This window comes from Lissotriton helveticus, chromosome 12, assembly GCF_964261635.1.
Source record: "Lissotriton helveticus chromosome 12, aLisHel1.1, whole genome shotgun sequence".
NCBI classification, from domain to species: Eukaryota; Metazoa; Chordata; class Amphibia; order Caudata; family Salamandridae; genus Lissotriton; species Lissotriton helveticus.
In genome coordinates, this window is record NC_136073.1 from 314,848,359 (window position 1) to 314,861,791 (window position 13,433).

The window sequence follows — 13,433 nt, forward strand, 5'->3', positions numbered from 1 at the left end:
CATATGGGATAAGGTTTAAGGCATCAGACAATCAAAGAATCTTTAACAGAATTAAAATCAGAATACTGGTGGCCGGGGATGAGCGTGGATAATCACAAATTTGCAAAAAATTGTGAAAACGGCAACAGAGATCGCAGTGGCGAACCGGCCGAGGTAGTGCCAGAACACATAATAGAAAGCATAAAGCGATCTATTCGCATGATTAAACAAGAAACATGCGTCCCAATGTATATTGTTTGAGACTACCGTCACTTAAAATGTAGACCCCAGCTCTCGGCTGACGTCTGAACTGTTATAAAAAGATTTGCGAGTCTATAATGGCATATACGCATGGGGCATGCTACATTCTGACCATTGCCCTGCTTTTAGCTCTCGAGCTTATGGGGGGTGTATGCCCAGCATGGGCATTGCATTGCGGGACTCTTCTCACTTCCTTCCTGAGGGAAACGGGATGGTGTAAAGAAAAAACCAAGGCATAGAGCAATCTGTAACGGCAAAGGTATTAGGTTCGGGAGCTGGGTGGGTCAAACATTTAATAAGTGTCCAACGTAGTCTTAATAATCTGCCAAGAAATTCTCTGAGAGGTCTCAGTCCGTACGAACTATTGTTTGGGACTAGAATGTTAATCCAGGACCTCGATAGTCAAACTTCAGTGGTTAAAGAAAAATGCTTTGGTATCAAAGATCGTTTGGCTATTTTACAGGACTTAAACGAAAAAAGAAAAGACCTAAGCAACATAAAGTTGAAGCAACAGCCAACAGCCACTGAAGAGAAACCACCTGTCCCAGCAAGGCCTGTCTGGGTTCCAAAAATCGGGGATCTGGTCAGAGAGAAGATTGCGGTAAAGAAGGAATTTGGGCCTTCTTACAGAAAAGCAGTACCTGTCTTGTCTGTCAACGGGACAAGATCAGTGGTATTACCGCCACTTGCTGGTAAAAAGGAGAACCGAGTTGTATCCATTGACCTGGTTAAACCACAATCATGTGGCCGATAATACGTAGTAGGCCAAGTGGACTCCCAAGAAGTAGTAGAACACCAAAGTTTGCTACAAATACAGAGGTTCAAACTGAGAGACTAATCACAATTGATAAACCTACAGTGAATCAACAAGGACTATGCAACAAAGCCATGGAACTTAAACCTCTTGAAACCCAAATCAAAAACTTACATCAAGAAACACCAGTCTACAATGATGTAACCACAGACTATGCTAATGAAACAAAAAAAATCAAAAAGCAAAAAAGAATCCAGAAGCAATTGAAACAATTGACAGAACAGCATCAGGCTACTTCATCAACTTCGATGATTTTTCGGAGGATCCGAGTGAACCTGAGGAAGAACCAACAACAAAAACCTTTAAAAACAAAACAAAGGAACTCTTTCATCAACTAAAAGAAACCTATCTGATTTCTCCATGGATTGAACTTTGGGTGGCACTAAGAGTATTCATCCTCATACTTTGGCTCATCATGGTACTATGCTTGGGACATTTCATTGAGGGAAAATATGTTACAATGGACACAGCAAGTCAGAATATCAACTTGGTCCTGAAACCACACAAGTCTTCACACATCGAGAAAAGAGAACTTTCTTCAGTAAACTTCACAGCCAATCCTATACCCGGTGGGGTAGCAGGGGACAAAACTGATTACGAAATCTATGGTCCGGTCGAGCTCCTGAAGTATCCTCATCAATTCAAGATTTCATTGAGTGACTTTGCAAAACCAAGCACATTCGCTGATGATTGGGACTTTGACAGTATTAATGATCTGATGTCAGATCTAGTGATGTCAGCCAAATTTACAGGACATGATTATTTACAAGGTTCATCTAATTATGACCAGATGTATTGTTATAACCACTATGGTAACCATTATCTGCATAAATCAGCTCAACCTAGAAATGTTTTTAATTATAACCAATGGGAACATTGTGCAACTCCACCAAAAGGAAGTTCAAAAACATTTTATGATAAATTTTCATACTTCTCAGGGTTTAACACAAGTGATGCAGAAACGTTTTATTTTAGACTGTTAAATAAGACAGGAATGAAAAACATGCTTACAAACACAAAATTAATCTATTCAGAGACATTTTTTGAAAAAATGAAAACATTTGTTTTTGATTTCTGGAACAATAATATTGAAACAAAAACGATCTGGGGCACAAAAGATTGGCAAGTGCAAGGTATAGAATCGTTATTTAGAGCCTGCATGATCCCAGAACAAATTATATTTTTGAATGATACAATTCAACAGACAACCTGTCTTGGCCTAGCCAAAATTAAAGACTTAAACAAACCGTCTATTCCAAAACCAACACCCGACAGTAATAGCACTACAGATGTTGAGAAAGACGTATCCCATATTTTAAACCAAAACAGAACACATCCTGATTGGAAAAAATGGTTGATCTGTTCCACAGACACAAATAACTGTCAAGATAGATCCCTGAACACAAAACAGGGGTTCACAATAACCAGGCCAGACCCTAGATACTCCCAGAGACAACATCCAGGGATTATAACTACATACAGTGTAGGGAAACTCTGCCTCGAATGGCTACGAACATCCACACTGGCAGAAATTAAGCAACACTTGACTTTACTTAAAGAAGGTGCTGACTTGCGCGATTTCATTATGGGACCACGCAAACAGCGTCAAAAACGTTTCATAGCGGCCTCTAAATATGCAGCTTACAACGAAGCTTGGAAAGTAACTCAAATTGAAACAGCAGAGAAAATACGGGAAATTGACCGTGTTAATTTGGAAAAATCGCTTTCTGTTGTGGACAATGGGTTAATGACTCTGTCTTCCAGAATATATTCACTGGACAGTATTGTATCATCTGCAGTCGATATAATAGAACAAGACTTACTGATGTTACAACACGGTCAGTCCCAATTGCGTTCTATTGTACAGCTTGGCTGGACGTTACAAAATCTGCGTTCAGGCTACGTGCCTTGGCGTTTAATCAACACAACGTCACTATTCACTATCTTTAACCTTACTGATACACAAATCAGCTTAGCACAAAAGGGTGCAGAGTATACAATTCTGAGCATTGAAAAACTTGAGAGATTACCATTGACAATGACGACCTGTCATTGAATGGATAATACATGGAATCATAACTATTCCGATTACGACTTTCCAATTTCGATACTGCCAGAAATATATACAGGTTGGGTAAAGGATACATTAAGTCAACATGGAACTTGCCTTATACACACACATGTTATAGTAATACAGGACAGAGTGTATTTCTTAGTGGTAACAATTGTGAAAAATCACTAAGTGGTATACTTCTGTGTCAGGGTATAAGTTTACATGGGGCCTGTGAGGGGACTTCAAATAACCTTTCATGTCACCAGCTCGGCACACCTGCAACAAAAATAGAACCATTCTTTAGAAGACTTTCTATCAGGAGTTACATTCTAATTGTAGATCACAGATGTTGTGGCTTGCTGCCAGGAAAACCTTATCTAGTAAGCGTGACTTCCATGGTCATTTGCTGTGAGCGAGTATTGTTTCCGAATGACACTCCAGACAGGGAGGGAAAAATTTGGCCCAGTTTGAATATCTCTTCTATTCGAATTGATACTTTAAGCAGAATGAAGACTGTGCTCCTACAGACGCCAGTTCACTTGACGTCATCAAAAGAAACGTATGATCTCCAAGTTGCAAGGACAATGGGAGAGATACATGCATTGTTATCAACAAATTGCCCCCTACACTTTGCAGAAATGCTAAACGAATTCTTAAATATTTCTGATACAAATGGTATCGCGAGTGTATTTAAGACCGTTTTTTCGGGACTGTTAACCCCATTCCAAGCAGTCCTGGGTATTTTTCCAAATTTCGTCCATTCCATCTTTGGCGGACTTCCTCTCCTGTTGGGACTCGTAGCAGGCATCCTATTTTTGCTACTCTTGCTTCGTTATGGCAAGCCATGTCACAGACAAGACTCCAGCAATAATGGAAGAAACGATCCTAGCTATACGCTACCGGGACCGCATAACTAAAGTCCTTGGATTAGCCCGGCTAAGAGATCTAAATATGACCTGGTTTCTTTCGTTCAGACCCATATGGCAGAATTGTGTCTTACCTGTATTAAGATGCATGATATGCGGCGAAGAATGCGTGTTGGACACCTGTCTTACACTACAATCAGAAGTACCATTGGATGCAGATACTTTGTTGGGTCCAGTAAAGGCTCATGCATTGTGCTGTCCCCAGCGGCTACCTATCCTGATGACGGCATTCGTGGAGACTTCACCACTACGATTGAAGGGTAGTGAAGTACAGGATGAGAGCAGCATCAACCAGGTACGACCTTCTGTAAGCAGTACTGGTCTAAACATCACTGAAAGCGAACATGCGCATGACTGCATGGTAGCGACATTTTCCAACTTGGTCGAACTTTCACCAGAAGCGGTAGACTGTTTTTTCGAGAGTCTGTCTGAAATGATGTTTTCACCAGAACAGAGAGAATGACTCTAAGCAAGATTGCACACAGCGTTCCCTGAACTCTGAATTTGGCCTTCGGCTTTAAAAACAAAGCTACTGACAATTGTTTTTCCTTCTTCACTGAAAAACGAAAACTTTTTCCCAAACCCAAAATATTTACCTTTTGGCACTTATCTTCTGCTTAAAGTAGAACTATTCTTAGAGAACAGAGCTTCTATTTTTAGGAACTCTGCAGACAATACGTTACCTCAACCTCTAGCTTATGTACAAGTAATTGTATTTATATGTGATGAGATGGTCTCGCACCTTTTTTCTGTATTAAGAGCCATTTCATGTGTAATTTCGCAAATCATTCATGCTGATATAAATTGTGCATCTTTTTTTGAATGATTACACTGCTTGAATGCATACAGTACCTATACTCATTTTCGTGTATTTCGAATATGCCTATTTTCAAATGCAAAGAATGTATTTTGGGGTGGTTCGGTATACACATGCACTTTTAGTTATGTTTACTATTGATTAGGTTAGTAAATATGGACATGAATTCGTGGAGTGGGTGTAGTATGTTTATCTAGGGACCTGTATCGATACTCCAATTTCTGACCCTTGTCCGGTTATAAATCACTAATATCCATACAACGGCACAGAAACCCATTTCATAAATTAGTCATAGCGCATGCTGTCACATTAAGCAAGCACTATTCCTCCAGCCCCCTAGAAAGCACACCGAGTTCTCTAAACAAACCAAGCCTCCAGCAAACCTGGGAAATCCCCGCTGCTATTGTTTTGATTTCGTTTGAGAACTCCTGTAAAGAATGTAAGAACGACCAGTTCTTAATGACATCTTTTATTGACGTCTTATGTCCATCCTTACGTCAAACCCGGCACCTTTCAGGTATAAATATACCGACGCTGCCCTAAGTAAAGACACGGTGGTGATGAGCTTGGAGCAGTGACTACTTACCGGAGAGCCCAGCTGATGCAGGAAGCCCACGGACGCTGCCCCTCCCTCCTGACGTGCTGAGAGAGACGCTGCCTTTTCTCCTGCCGAGAAATCCAGCTTCCAGCGTTTCCAACTTGCCCTTGCGGATGATTGGGATACTGAGTCCTGAGACAGAGATATCAGCCCTCCTACCTTCTAAATCACAGGTACTGAACTGACTAACCCCTTACAGAAAATTCTTGAGTCACATTCTTGACAAAACAAACTTAACTTAAACTGCTACTTACTTACTCCCTCCCACGTATTAGGCTTAGGTCAGGTACACCGGGGTAGGCGTAGTTAGAAGCACCAGTTGAGTACGATTAGTCAATGTATATATGTATGTATATCTTTTATCCATTTTAAAGTATCATATGGCTAAGAAACCATATCAATGCTTTTACAGTATTATTTTATAATCCTGCTTTTACTGTATGCACTTTACTTAACCTTAAGTATTGCTACTGTAGCGATTCATTTCTCTTGTATGAGAAAAAGAGACTGATCAATAAATAACACCTTTTATTGAACACGCCCATCTCTTCTTTCTCTACAATCTGGTGGAACTAAGTATGCACGTACTGACTGAGTAAAATAGTTGTCTTTTGTTTTCACACGACTCTGGAGATATACTCTTGATTAGGGAGAGCAAAGTTGTCATGTTCTATGGTTGTCAGAAACTAAATCCCTTCTTGTCTATCCAGGGAGGTTAAACTCCTCCTCGCCTATTCGAGAAAGTTTCTAGTGAACTTTGAGCTAGCTGGCACACAAAACTTAAGTCTAATATCGTCAGTAGAAGACCTAGTTAACCTCTGTCCTACGTCTATACTATTGAAGATATTATTCCAATGCGCAGAGCCTATTGGGATAATAGGAACTACACTACATTAGTTTCGCCAAAATCTTAGCTTCTGCATTGAGGAGCGATATTGGGCGATAGGATGTGCATTCCGACGGCGGTTTGCCTGGTTTCAGAATTGCTATTATTTGCGCCGTTCGTTGATTAAGGGAATTTTAGGCTGATCCAGACTGTCTAAAAACATGGCTAGTAGCGGCGCACTCAATATCTCAGACATCGACTTGTACCATTCAATTGGGATCCCGTTGGGGCCCAGAGCCTTACCCGATTGCACGGCATTGATGGCCAATTGTATTTCCGCAGTCGACAGGTCAGTTTCTAGCTCTGCCGTCGCTTCCGGCGACAGAGTCTGCATCGGGATGGTATGAAGGGAAGCAAGCGCCGCCCCTTCCGTCACTTCTACGGTCGGAGATTACACCTTTTGGAAGTGGTCAGCCAGTTCGCTAACTATATCTGCCGGGCATGAAAGATTTGTTCCGTTGGCTGCGTTCAACTGCAGTATATTCCTACCGCCTCCCTTTCTCTTATCCAGCCATGCCAGCATTTTGCTGGCCTTGTCCCCTACGTAGTAGACCCTATGTGTGGTTGCTACTATATTGTCCAGGGTCCAGCGTTTCAGGTGGTCGTCGTGTTGCTGTTGGCACAACCGTAGTGTGAGGAGCGTGTCTGGTAAATCGGGAATATCCTCTTTCGGGTTTTTTCTTGACAGTACAGAGTCAACGTCATAGGGGAGTGGTCAGATATGCCTCTGGGTCAGATGTGCACGTCATCAATGGTGAGGAGACCGTCGCCCAAAGTCAGGAAGTAATCTATTTGTGACAAGCTACTGTGTGTCGCTGAATAGTAAGTGTATTGTTGTGCGGTGGGCTGCATGTGTCGCCTTATGTCCGTTAGCACATGTGCCTGTAAAAAGTCGGTGAATTGTCAGGGCCCCGCTGTCTGTGCCAGTTTGGGGAACATGTCCTGCGTACCATGTGCGACTGCGTTGAAATCCCCCCCTAGAATAAGGTCGCCCTCTGGTAGTTCTAGCATGAATTTTCCAAGTGCGGGGAGAGCTATCGCATGAAGGGCTGGAGGAATGTAGACTGATAATATGGTCAGCGGTTTGCCCTCCCATTGCCCCTGTATGGCTGCAAAGCGGCCCTGGTCATCCGGTTTAGTGGTTTTGAGTATGAAGTGGGACGGTTTCCTTAGTAGTATACCCATCCCTCTCGACCCAGACGTGAACTCAGAATGCACTGCCATATTGTAGCCTCATCTATCCAGTGCCTGACATGCTTTGCCCGTAAGGTGTGTTTCCTGCAGGAGAACCACCGCTGGACCCAGTCGCTTTATGCTCTGCATTACTAGTCCCCTTTTAATTTTGTCACCTAAGCCCCGCACATTCCATGTCATTATCTGCAGCGGTGTCACCTGTGTCCCTAGTTCCCTCCAGTAAAGTGTCTTCCCGCGTGTCGTGTGCCCTGTCGCGGCCAGTTGTAGGTATAGAAGTGTGATTCCTTTAGTGGCGCACATAACCCTACCCCCAGCCGTTTTGCCAGTGTGTCGTTATCGTCGTGTCTTGCCTGTACAGCTTGAGTCAACATTGCAACAAACAAGTCCTCTAGACGTGGGACTTGCATAACAAAAACTTTCCCCTCCAGAATCCCCCCCCCTCTCCCTGCCTCCCTGCCTCCCTGCTATTCGGACATTGAACCGCCCGCCTCCCCAACTTAGCAGAGCGCTTTACCCATCCCTTGAACAGAGTACTTGCTTGTCGGGGTGAAAGACCCCCCGGAGTCAGTGGCCCCTCATGCCCTCTTCAGAGGCCCTCGGCCCAGTGTCCAAAGCAGCCCATCTCGCAGGTACCAGTTCAATCGATATGCAGATGAGAGCCGGGTGATTACAGTCTTGCTCCAGTTTCGTCTCCCAGATCCTCCCATGCCGGTGATTGTCCTGCCTCTTCAGGCCCTGACGCTTGCGATTCCGAGTGTTCTCCAGTCCGTTGACCTCTGTGTCTTCTATTCGAGCAGCGTGGCTGTTCGACCTGCCTCCACCCCTCCAACCAGTCTCGGGCAGTGTCCGGTGAATCAAAAAAACTGGTTTTGTTGTCCGCTACGACCCGCAACATTGAGTAGGGTATCTCTCTCGCCCTCAGTTCCTTCTTCACGTCCAGAAATGTTCGTCGTCGACGGGCGACCTCCGCTATGTAGTCCGGAAAGAAGGCAAGCGATGAGTTCTGAACCTTGATGGGTGGAGACACCCTTGCCGCCTGGAGGATTATGTCTCTATCGCGGAAATTGAAGAGCCTTGCCAATATCGGACTCGGCGGTGCACCCGGTTTTGGTCTTCCCCCCGGGACCCTGTGCGCCCTTTCGACCGAGAAGAATGTAGAGAGGCCTTTAGGCTGGAGCTTCGTTTTGATCAGGTCTTCCACGTACAGGTCTGTGGTTCTAGTGTCCTCAGACTCCGGAACCCCAAGAATTCTGACGTTATTCCTTCGAGAGCGTCCCTCCTGATCGTCCAGTTTGTCTTTCAAGGATTTATTTTCGGCCGTTATGCGCTCCAGTGCTATCTGCAGCGCCGACACATCTTCCACCAGTGACTTCGTGACCACCTCGATTGCCTGTACACGTTCAGACATTTTGTGGAAGTCTGCGCGTATCAGGGTGACTTCAGTAGAGATCGATCCCACTGTGGCCTGCACCTGTGTGAGCACTTTCATGACATCCTCTAGCGTCACTTTTTTGCCCACATCTCCTTCTGCAGTCTTCACCGTTGTTGTCCACGACTCTGTGTGAGGTGAACTGTTTTTATCAAAAGCGTATTTTTCCAGTCGGGACTGCGTATTTCCGCCTCTCGTGCCCCAGCCCGCCATGTCTATACCTGCAGTGCTTCGCTGCCACTAGAGTGATCCACAGGCCTCAGGGGTCAAGGAGTGCCAGAGGTGAGGGGAATGAGTTCACGAGTATTGCGGGAGTTTCAGGCCGGTTACGCCACTCGCGCGCACACCTCCTTACTGCCAGCAGCTAGCGTCCTTCAGCCCACGGTCCCTGTGATACGGTGTCAAATCGCCCCTTATCTCCTATGTGGCCTCCCTCTATATTTAGCCAAGTTATGTCTTCTGGGAACTCGGTGCTGTTATAGCCCTTGAGGCAGGTGAAGGCCTCTCTCATGTGGCCACGGACTTCGTGTACAGGGCTATGGCAGAAGAAACACAGGGAGGAGCCCCCCTCAGGTGCCCAGCCGGGCCCCTACAGCTTATGTCCGGGCCTGTATTTGTGGGAAGTTCCGGCGCTGCTACAATTGCTCTTTGTAAAACTTCCACCGCCACACCGCCCGAGCAGCACACTCCACCCCAATTTGCGCTTGCCGGTGCCGTACCGCAGTTGCGCTCTGTCCCAAATGGCAGCGGTGTCTGTATCTGCGCAACTCAGCGCGCGGTCACACTGCCCGCAGTCCGGCCGCATCAAACGGAGTCCGCACCATTTCTGGACCTCCACCGTCGCTTTCAGTGCTCTCGGTCCCACATAGGCCTTTGTATGTGCGGATGGGTTCTGCTACTCCTTAGCGCCGCATCGATTGCCATACTGCGGGGCTGGGGGAACTTCCGGTTGGCTCGTCCCGGGGCATAGGCACTTCCGCCCGGTCTCCCTGTGAACCACAGCTCAGAGCTTCACTTCTTCTTCTGGGCCGCTGCAGGCGTCTCCGTCACTGCTGTCACCCGGCCTCGTTTTCACTCTGGAATTTCAACGATCAGGTCCGCCCGGTCCTGGGTCTCGGGAACCTCCTTCCGAGTCTTGCAGAGGTCGGATTTGTTAACAGATTGCTGGAGGGAGCCGCCTCACTCGGGGAGCTCTACTCTTAAGCTGCCGCCATTCTCGGCTGCAAGCCACACCCCCCTAATATTTTTGAAATCACAATATTTTTAGCATAGTGTTCGTGTCACTTGATATTTTTTAAACAATATTTTAGTGGAAATACTAGCAGACAGTGGCAATGATACAGACTTACCGAATGTAGGGATTATACAGCTTTAACACGTATTTGCAACAACAGTGTGCAGTAGTCACAATAGTTTGCAATGGCCTATCTTCGGAGTACTATACAATAAGAACCAAAACAAAGTCTAAAGTACAGCCTGAAATAGTGGCATCTTAAAATTACGTTTGGTCAGAACTAGCTCAGTTTGGCAGGGTTATTAGGCACTAAAGAGTTGGGGTGAGTAGCAAACCGAGTCCTTGTCATCCTGACAGGTTAGTAAGAAGTGTATCAGTTAACCATGCAGGCATTAAATACAAATAGCAGGAAATGATACGGGCATTATAAAAAGCTACCAGCTGCACCACAAAGGGATTAGGAGAGACTAGCCGCTTGAAAACTGCATGGATAAGGAAGGTATGGTATGACAAGCATGTTGTGGAAGAGTGCAGTGGTGATACCACTAATTAAAAACACCCTCAATGGACCGTTGGTATCTCAAGAATGTTTGATCTACCTCACTACTGTCTTACATTTCAAAGGTGTTACAGAAGCTGGTATTCTTCCAACTCTTTAACTTTGTTAAATATAATACCATTCTCCTTCTGTATCATTCAGGGTTTCGACAAGGCAGAAGCACAGAACTAGGGGTTGTTTCAGTCTTGGACAACCACCAGAGACGTAGGAATGTGGAGGGCCTGGGAGCCCTAATACTCCTGGATCTCGGGAAGCCTTAAACAACTTGGCCATGCTATACTGATCACAAGAGGTGTAGCACTGCACTGGCATGGATCATCAGCTTTTTAACCAACCATCAACAAATAGTTACAATTTTGTGCGACGCCCACGAAGGTCCATTAAATCACCAATACATTTTTAATATTTCTATGAGTTCCTAGGAAAGCTTCATCATCAGTTGGGTACACAATTCTACATGTATGCTGATGAAACACAGTTTTTCTTTAGGCATTCACCATTATCAGACAATGCTCAGCATTCCATGAATGTGTACCCGCCAATGACTACGCCACACATGGAGCTTAATATTACACATCTTTATTCATCTGTGTTTAACTGCAAACTCAACATTGTAATTCAGCCTTCATTGTTCCGCTCTAACACTTAGGTCACCGCTGTATGGAGACCATCAGGAGCAAAATGAATTCCATGATTGTTAACTCACAAGACACTACATTTCCCCCTCTGTTAAATGAAACATTTCAATTGTTTTACTATATATATATATATATATATATATATATATATATATATATATAAAATTGTATACACACACAATTACAACTCTTCAATGAATCTTTTTGGCACCTCAATTGTTCAACCTGATCTCGTCATGGGAAGCTGTGGACCGTCACCATCAATGCTGAGGATCTGCGTAGACAGTGAAGAGGCTCAGGCAACAATAGTCCCTGATGCTTCAGAAACTAGTCTCTGTGCCAACATGTAGATTTGATGAACAATGAGTTATATGCTGAAAATGAGAAGAGTCTCTGGTAACAGAATTCCCAGGGCGCTGGGCTGCCACCATGTGTCCCTTGGTAGACACTACTTGAAAAAGTTCTGCATCAAATGGAACATCAGATTTTCTTTTATACATTTGGCGTGCAAGCACTCGATCTCCTTTCTTAAAGGCAATGTTCTCGCATGATGTCTTTTGTCAGCATACGCTTTCATTTTATGTTTACGAACCAAGTCCTTTTCATGAGTTGCATTCTTGTCTTTCTCTCTCTGATTGGTCCATTGAGGCAACTTGGCTGTCAATGCTCTCCTGAACAACAATGTCACATGACTTTCAAATGTGGTCAAGTGGAGTGTTAAACAATATGCTCTTAGGGTAGAGTTTCATACAATTTCTACATCGAACATCTCAAGAGTAGCAGCATGCACCGCGTTCTTTAGCATTCTCATAAAGCACACAACAAGTCCATTGGCCTGCGGTCACAGAGGTGTGCTCTTCAGATGCTTTATATTCAGATGCTCTAAGAAATATTTGAACTCTCGGCTATTGAAAGGCAGGCCATTGTCAGATTTCAATATGGCTAGACACCCCATGCAGCAAAGATACCATGTAGTCTCTCTATGATACAGTCTTGAGTGGTAGAAGAGAGATCTTAAATTAATGGAAATTGTGAGTATTCATTCACAATCACCATCAGGTGATGTCCAATGTCAAGTGGATCAAAAAAGTCAATGTCTACTCTCTCCCACACGTGCTTTGGGAGTTCTGACATTTATAAGGTGAATTGAGTACATTTTGTAGAAAGACAGTTGCACAGATGAAAAGCCTTTCATTTTTTTCAACCCTCTCATAGAGATAAGGAAACCAGATTCAGTCTCAGAGATCTTGTTTTGTAGCAACAATTCCACAATGTCCTTTGTGGGCCACTTAAATTATTTGCTGTCTCAGACTTTCCGGAATCAGGATTTTTGATCCTTGCAGTAGGACTCCTTCCTGAGTAATGAACAGTTCATCTTTGACATTTTTGTACTCTGAAAAAGTAGCCAGCAGTGTTCTGATCCCTCCCTGGATGATGCACAATTATATAATTGTACTCTTGTAATCGTAGTGCCCATCGTTCAATGCCAGGAGACATCTTGACTTTGGATTGCCAAATATAATAAGTAAAGCTTGATGATCAGTTACCAGCATAATATGCTTTCCGTACAGGAATACATGGAAATGTCCACAAGCCCATACCATGGCTAAACTTTCGTTTTCAGGTTGTGAATAAGCACATTCTGTTTGTGACAAACTTCTACTTGCATATGCCACAATAAGCCTTCGAGCAGTCGGGTGTCTGCTGTGCAAGGATAGACTCTAACCCGACTGGGCTAGCCTCAACAACAACCTTTGTAGGAAGCTTTGGGTTGAAGTATGCTATTTCAGTAGCATTCACAATCACATTTGATTTTATTAAAACTTTTCTCACATTCCTGTAAAATGAAACATTCTTTTTCGTCAAGTGTCTCAATGGAACACTTACAGTGGCAAAGTCTTGTATATATCTGAAACAGTAACTGGGCATGTCCAGAAATAAACGCACCATAGAAATCATCTTGTGGGGGATCAGCATTTAACAGCGCTAGTTTGCTAAATTCAGTCCCATATCAGCAGATGTGCTGAAACTGAGCAGACAGGCAC

The 13,433-nt window shown here is 44.2% G+C and overlaps 1 protein-coding gene across 1 annotated transcript in view; it reads right to left on the minus strand.

Moving 5' to 3' along the window:
- Nucleotides 1-13,433, minus strand: part of LOC144797587 (chromodomain Y-like protein 2) — a 625,531-nt gene that overhangs the window by 117,093 nt on the left and 495,005 nt on the right. The window lies entirely within an intron of this gene.